The sequence below is a fragment of the Stegostoma tigrinum genome, chromosome 4 (assembly GCF_030684315.1).
Source record: "Stegostoma tigrinum isolate sSteTig4 chromosome 4, sSteTig4.hap1, whole genome shotgun sequence".
Lineage (NCBI taxonomy): Eukaryota > Metazoa > Chordata > Chondrichthyes > Orectolobiformes > Stegostomatidae > Stegostoma > Stegostoma tigrinum.
In genome coordinates this window covers 95,397,055-95,405,471 of record NC_081357.1, presented here as the reverse complement: position 1 = coordinate 95,405,471, position 8,417 = coordinate 95,397,055, and positions in this window count along the sequence as shown.

Genomic DNA, 8,417 nt, shown 5'->3' with positions numbered 1-8,417 from the left:
GGCTCAGCCTCCTTGTGGTCCTAGTGCCGCACCACCCAGCCACTCCCAGCTGGGCCTTCAACAGCGCCTCCAGGCATCCTTGTTCACTCCTAATTTCCGCAGCCTTCACATTTCCCCGGGATTAGGCAGGCCACAGCTACATCAAAGGAGAGCTGCTGGCATATCCTGGCTTTGTGCCACTTACACACGGCCAACATGGAATTTACCAGCTCAGCAGACAAACCTGACGGGAAGATGCCAGGTTCATGAGCTACAAAGGGTCTGGGCCCGAAACGTCAGCTTTTGTGCTCCTGAGATGCTGCTGGGCCTGCTGTGTTCATCCAGCCTCACATTTCATTATCTTGGATTCTCCAGCATCTGCAGCTCCCATTATCAAAGAGCAGGGTGGTCTTGGAGACAAATATCTGTCTGACTGTGTGCTTTACAGAGATAGTACCGGTAGCAGCTCTCTGCTAAGGCCTTATATTTCAACAGGTTTCTCTCTACAGCTCAATGCCCTTCAATGGGGCCATTTGCCATGAAAACAAAATCAACACATTGCATGATCATCCATATTACTAACCCACTGAATACTGTCCTATGCAGCTTCCAGGAACAATCGTTCTGAGGACAGGGATGGCCAGCAGTGACAATGCATCTCACCCAAGTGCGCTGATGATTTCTATCAGCAATTCCAACTTTGCAAAGCCCTGAACGCTGCGTAGCCGGTGGGAAAAGATGGGGAATGGGCTCTCGTTTCTCCATTGACCTCTCGTGACTTCAGGGCATCCTGGTGCTCCCAAGTCACCGAAGTATCTCTGAAACATGGTCACCATTGTAATGTAGGAAATTCAGCCACCCAGTGTGGCACAGCAAGATCCCACGGGCAGCAAGGTGATCATAATTAGGCAATTGTTCGAGGAGTTGGTTGGTTGCTCTTCTTCAAAAAAGGCGCTGTGAGATCCCTAGACATTTACCTGAGCCTTGCTTTAACATCTCATCTGAAAGGTGGCACCTCTAGCAGTGCAGCACTCCCTTGGTGCTGCCCGAGCTGTATCATCCTGGATTGTCTGTTCAAGGGTCTGGGGTGGAACTTGAATCTATGACCTTCTCCAGGAGAGGAGAGAGTGGAGAGAGAGTCTGATCCATAACTGGTTCCAAATGTACTGACTTGGTGGTGTTGATCCATCATTACAATAGCAGCACCCTTTAAAAGTACATGCTTCACTGCAAGGCACTTTGGGAGATCTCAAGGTTGTGAAAATCACTATATAAATGCAGGCCTGTCTGTTTTCTTTCTTCTTCGAGTACCTTACATCATACTGCTCTGCAGATAGCCATCTGGACATCATGAAAAGGATCTTTATCCAAAGCTTAACAAATGCTGGAATCATTAGGCCACACGAGTTGGTCATCACTTGTGTCAACACGTTTTGCATTGTGGAGAAGATTGGCCAATCGCGAGGTGACGAGCTTCACTGGGACCAATAGGACAAGAGGAATCTCTTTGGGACGCTCTGAATGAACCACTTGTAGATCGATGACTTCACTGTCAACCAGCCCTGCTCCTTTTCAGCTCACAGTTCATGCCTCACTGGAAAGACATATTAAACTGAGATAGAAGAAAGGGATAAGAATTATGAGAAAGTATGCAATGGCAGACCTTTCAAAAGACACAATACCATCAGGCAGTGGCAGCATGGCTTTGTGATGGGAAAATCACGGCTGACAAATTTGCTAGAACTCTTCAAGACAGTAACTGGCTGGGGAAAGGGGATAGATAAAGGGGAGGAGTAGATGTAATATATTTGGATTTTTAGGTGGTGTTTGATAAGGTACCACGGACTGTGCTACTTAATTAGGTAAGAGCCCATGGTGTTGGAAGTGGTATGTTAAAATAAATAGATGAGTGACTAACTAATAGAAGACAGAGAGTTGTAATAAAGGGGGCATTTTCAGGATGGCAATGTGTAACTAGAGATGTGCCACAGGGATCAGTGCTGGGAGCCACTGTTATTTACATTATATATTAATGACTTAGATGGGGAAAGTGAATGTTCTATAGCCAAGTTTGTCGGATTTTACAAAAATAATCTGCAGAGGGACATAGACAAGTTAAGCAAACGGGTGAAAAACTTGGCAGATGGAATATGGTGTGGAACTGGATAAACACAGCAGGCCAGGCAGCATCAGAGGAGCAGGAAGGTTGACGTTTCGAGTTGGGACCCTTCTTCAGCATCAGCAGTTCTTACTGTCTCAGATCTGTCTCAGATTTGATTTATGATAGTCATGTGTTAAAGCTTTATTTGCAAGTAGTACAGACAGATCATAGTAAACAGAGCATACAGGTTACACTGTACGGGATTGCATGAAGCAGGATCAACATTAACACGATCAACATTACATAGAACACAGAACGTAGAACCACATTGTACAAGCCCTTCAGCCCACGATGTTGTGCCAACCTATTATCCTACTCGAAGATCAAACTAACCTGCATACCCTTCAGTTTACTATCAACCATGTGCCTGTACAAAAGTCGCTTAAATGTCCTTACTGTATCTAACTTTACTGGCAGTGCATTCCACGCACGCACCACTTTCTGTGTAAAGAACTTACATCTGATAGCCCCCCTACATCTTCCTCCAAACACTTAAAATTATGTCCCCTCATGATAGCCATTTCTGCCCTGGGAAAAAATCTCTGACTATCCACTCTATCTATGCATCTCATCATCTTGTACACCTCTATCAGGTCACCTCTCATCCTTCGCTCCAATGAGAAATTTCCTAGCTCCCTCAATCTTTCCTCATAAGACTTGCCCTCCAGTCCAGGCAACATCCTGGTAAATCTCCTGTGCACCATCTCTAAAGCTTCCACATCCTTCCTATAATGAGGTGATCAGAACTGAACACAATATTCCAGTGTGATCTAGCCAGAGTTTTATAGAGCTGCAGCATAACATCATGGCTCTTAAACTCAGTTCACCTGCCAATGAAAGCCAACACACCATACGCGTTCTTTACAACCCTATCAACTTGGGTGGTAACTTTGAGGAATCTATGGATGTGGGCCCCAAGATCCCACTGTTCCTCCACACTGCTGAGAATCCTGCCATTAACCCTGTCTTCTGAATTCAAATTCGACCTTCTAAAATGTATCACTTCACACTTTTCTGGGTTGAATTCCATCTGCCACTTCTTTGCCCAGCTCTGCATCCTGTCAATGTCCCACTGCAACCTACAACAGCCCTCCACGCTGTCCACAACTCCACCAACCTTTGTGTCATCGGCAAACTTGCTAACTCACCATTCCGCTTCCTCATCCAAGCTATTTGAAGTTAGAATCCGTTCATCAGTCTAATAAAGCAGGGAAGAAGCTGCTCCTGAATCTGTAGGTGCATGTGCTCAAGCTTCTGTATCTTCTGCCTGTAGAAAGAGGTTGTAGGAGAGCATTGGGATGGGTCTTAGATGGTGTTGGCAGCCTTTCCACAGCAGCGAGCCGTGTAAATGGAGTCCATGGATGGAAGATTGGCTTCCATCATGGTCTGGCCTGTGCACACCATCTTCTGTAGGTTCATATGGTCCTGGGCAGAGCAGTTGCCTTACCAGGCTGTTATGCACCCAGACAGTATGCTCTCAGTAGTGCGGCTGTAGAAGTTGGTCAGGGACCTTATTGGACATGCCAAATTTCCTGAGCTGCCTGAGGAAGAAGAGGCGTTGTTGTGTCTTCTTGGCCGTTGCATCAACGTGGGAAGTCCAGGACAGGTTGTTGGTTATCATCACTCCTAGGAACTTGACGCTCTCAGGTTGGGAAAATGGGAGATTATGCACTTTGGCAGAAAAGGTGTAAAAATAGGGAGGTTTTGCTAAAACTATACAAAATATTACTCAGACCACAGCTGAAATACTGTGAACATTTTTAAGCTTCTTATCAAATGAAGGATATATCAACATTGGAGGCAGTCTAGAGAAGGTTCACTCGGCTGAACTTGGGGGCGGAGGGAATGTCTTATGAGGACAGGTTGAGTAGGTTGAACCTGTACTCATTGGGCATAGAAGAACAAGAGGGCACCTCATTGAAATATTCTTATGGGACTTGACAAGGTAGATGCGGGGCAGTTGTTTCCCCTTGTGGGGGAGTCTATGAACAGAGGGCATCAGCTTAGAGTAAGGGGTCAGATGAGATGGGTTTCCTTCTTTCAGAGGTTAGTGAATCTATGGAATTCTTTACAACAGATGGCTGTCGAGGCTAAGTCATTAAAAATACTAAAGGCTGAGATCAACTGATTAGTAATCAGTGGGGGAATCAAATGTTATGGGGAAAAGCCAGGAAACTTGAGTTGACTATCAGGTCAATCATGTTTTCATTGAATGGCAGTGCAGATCCAATGGGCTGAATGGCCTATTTCTGCTCCTATGTTTAATGGTCTTATAGACTTATACCTGAGATCATTCTTCACTTGTTGCTGCTTTCAAGTTTATTCGCTTTTCCTTACAGTATATCAGGTACCTTTTAATGTCACCCTGTTGCATTTAGCTTCAAGAGGTCAGAGGAAATAAATTCCAAGTTTTGACAAATCTGGGAATGGGTGACCCTTTCAGAAACAGCAGCTTTTCTTTCTGGGTTGAACTGTGATGTATTTGTTATCTGGTGAGTAAGTTATAACAAACAGCCTGTTTGAGACCCAAGATGCAGCATTTTGTCCATCCCAGTGCTGCCGGCTGTGCGTGTGCAAACATGACTCCTGGCGGCATCTCACAAGCACTGAGCTCATCAGTTCACCGTCTCAATTCATTTTCAGCGTACTCAAGGAGGAGCAGATCATTCGCAAATCCTTTTTTCTACATGGAAAGCTGGCCTCAGTCCATGCAGGATCAGGTAGTTGTTCTTAACAGATTGGCAGTTCACAAGTGCGTCAGGAACAGGTTTACAGAGATTCATAATAAGGATTGAGGAAGTTGGTCTTCTGACATTGCAGTCTTCTACTTTACTGCAGTCTACACTGCATTGGATGGGAAACTCTTACGGACATCCTGAAATCATGATAGGTGCTAGATAAATGGAAATAATAAGGGAACTGTAGCAAGGAGATTATGCTGTTGGATTAATATTCCAATAATATTAATTATTGGACTCAATAGCATCTCATCAGTTCAAACATGGGCAAGGAATCCTCCTGCTGATTACCATATACCGTCCTCCCTCAGCTGATGAATCAGTACTTCTCAATGTTGAACACTTAGAGGAAGCACTGAGGATGACAAGGGCACAAAATGTACTCTGGGTGGGGGAATTTCAATGTCCACCACAAGAGTGGCTTGGCAGCAGGACTACTGATCGAGCTGGTCGGATCCTAAAGGACATAGCTGCTAGACTGGGTCTGCAGTAGGTGGTGAAGGAACCGACAAGAGGAAAACATACTTGACCTCATCCTTACCAATCTATCTGCTGCAGTTGCATCTGTCCATGACAGTATCAGTAAGAGTGACCATTGCACAGTCCTGAGGAGACGAATTCCCGCCTTCACATTAAGATCAAACTCCATCATGTTGTGTGGTACTATCACTGTGCTAAACGGGACAGACTTCACACAGATCTAGCAACTCAAGACTGAGCATCCATGAGGCGCTATGGGCTATCAACAGCAGCAGATTTGCACTCCAACACAATCTGTAACCTCATGGACCAGCATATCCCCCATTCAACCATTACCATCAAGCTAGGGGATCAACCCTGGTTCAATGAAGAGTGCAGGCAGGCATGCCAGGAGCAACACCAGGTATACCTGAAGATGAGGTGTCAACCTGGTGAAGCCACCAAACAGGACCTCTTGCATGCCGAACGGCCAAATTGACAAGTGATAGACAGAGCTAAGCAATCCCACAACCAACGGATCAGATCTAAACTCTGTAGTCCTGCCACATCCAGTCATGAATGGTGGTGGACAATTAAACAACTCACTGGTGGAGGAGGCTCCACAAATATCCCCATCCTCAATGATGGAAGAGCCCAGCACATCAGTGCAAAGGATAAGGCTGAAGCTTTCACAGCAATCTTCAGCCAGAAGTGCCGAGTGGATGATCCATCTCTGTCTCCTCCAGTGGTCCCCAGCATTACAGATACCAGTCTTCAGCCAATTTGATTCACTCCATGTGATATCAAGAAACGGTTGGAGACACTGGATACTGCAAAGGCTACGGGCCCAAACAATATTCCGGCAATAGTACTGAAGACTTGTGCTCCAGAACTTGCCACTCCCTGGACAAATTCTTCCAGTACAGTTACAGCACAGATATCTACCCGACAATGTAGAAAATTGCCCAAGTATGTCCTGTACATGAATGGAGATTAGTTGGATTGCTCAACCAAAGCACAGGCACAGCACAGTGAGTTGAATGGCCTTCTCCTGTGCAGTATGATTCAATGCGTGAAATGAACAAAGAATCAGGGATAGAGTGGTAGTGAAGGTTTGGAACATAAACGAGTGACACATCTCTTGGCCTCACTGGTCAACTTTGGAATCTTGACTTCCACGCCATGTTCTATTTTCCTCAGTATTGTTCTTAGTTATCCGGATTAGTTACTGTAAAGAATTATAAATGAGGAGAAGTGAATTTAAAACACTTTTAAAGCCTTGGATCGTGGCTGTGGAGTTTACATGTTTCTCTGTGTTCAGTAATTAACTATTGATGAGACTTGCTTTCACTGGATTGTGTCTAAGCCCAATGTAACACTAACCTGTAGTTTTAGGGCTCCATCTGGTGGCTCTTCTGAGAACTATCCCCATTTCTCCGGCCTTGTCACCTCCACATTTCACCATGGCCTCCTACTTTCAATCCTCTGCAAACACAAGCTCATGTTCAATCCTGCTGACCATATCCTAATTCTCACCAATTCCATTCACTCATTCCTCTTTGTGCTTGCTGCCTTACACTGGCTCCTGATGGAAACACCAGTAAAAGATCAGCAATACTTGGAAATTAAAGTATGGGCATACAGGAGCACCATGTGGAAATATGCACAATAAGTCAGACCAGTTTGTGTCATTCACAAGTTTGATTGTTTGTCCCACTTAGGAAAATTTAAAAATCTACTTTCTCATTTGCAAATTTCCACTGCTCATGACCCCCTTCCTCCCATCTTTATGACCTTCTCCAGTCCCTACATTGCTCCAAGATCTCTATGCCTCAGATACTGATGAATCTTGATTTTGATTGCTGCATCATAAATGCAGTTTCTGAGGCCTTAAACTCTAGAACACCCATTCTAAAGCTCTCCACCTCTCTAGCTCTCATCCTCACTTGAGAAACTCCGTCAAACTTATCCTTATCAACTGAGCTGAGGGCCATCTACCTTAGTGACTTCTTTTAAAATATTCTGATGCAGGACCCTGGGACATTTCCGCAATGATTAAGAAACCAAGTGGCTAATCTGTGGGAACAATGGTACTGACAGAACCTTTGAACATGCTATTTGTTTGTTCCATTTAATGGAGGAAAGACAATCAGTGTTCAGTGGCTCAGGGTATAACACAGTGGCTCAGTGGTGAGCACTGCAGCCTCACAGCGCCAGGGACCCGGGTTCGATTCCAGCCTCAGGCGACTGTCTGTGTGGAGTTTGCACATTCTTCCTGTGTCTGCGTGGGTTTCCTCCGGGTGGTCCAGTTTCCTCCCACAGTCCAAAGGTGTGCAGGTTAGGTGGATAGGCCATGCTAAATTTCCCACAGTGTCCAGTGATGTGTAGGTTAAGTGTGTTAGCCATGGGAAATGCGGGCTTACAGGGATAGGGTCGGGGGATGGGCATGGGCATGGGCATGGGGGATGCTCTTTGGAGGCTTGGTGTGGCCTCAGTGTGCTAAGTGGCCTGTTTCCACACCAGAGAGATGGTGTGGAATCGAAAAGAAACGAGTGCTGTGTGAGCAACATGCAGCTGATCAGCTCATGCCCAGTATTGCCTATACACACACAACTGCCCCTCCACCAATTCCCTGTCCCAAATGTGTCACAGTCAGGTGCTGCTAACTCTGATTGGCCAGATTCTTGGATGATTCCACTGCTGTAACCAATAGCCTGCTCAGTGGCACCCAGTTTGGGTTCTGCCAGGGCCACTCAGCTCCTGACCTCATTACAGCCTTGGTTCAAACATGGACAAAAGAGCTGGATTCCAGAGGTGGGGGGGGAGAGTAACAGCCCTTGATATCATGGCTGCATTCGACTAAGTGTGGCATCAAGGAGTCCTACCAAAACTGGAATCATTAGGTTTCAGGGGGCAAACTCTCTGCTGGTTGGAGTCATACCTGATACATAGGAAGATGGTCGTGGTTGTGGGAGGTCAATCTTAGCTCCAGGACATCTCTGCAGGAGTTCCTCAGGATAGTGTCCTAGGCCCAACCATCTTCAGCTGCTTCATCGATGACCTTCCCTCCATCATAAGGT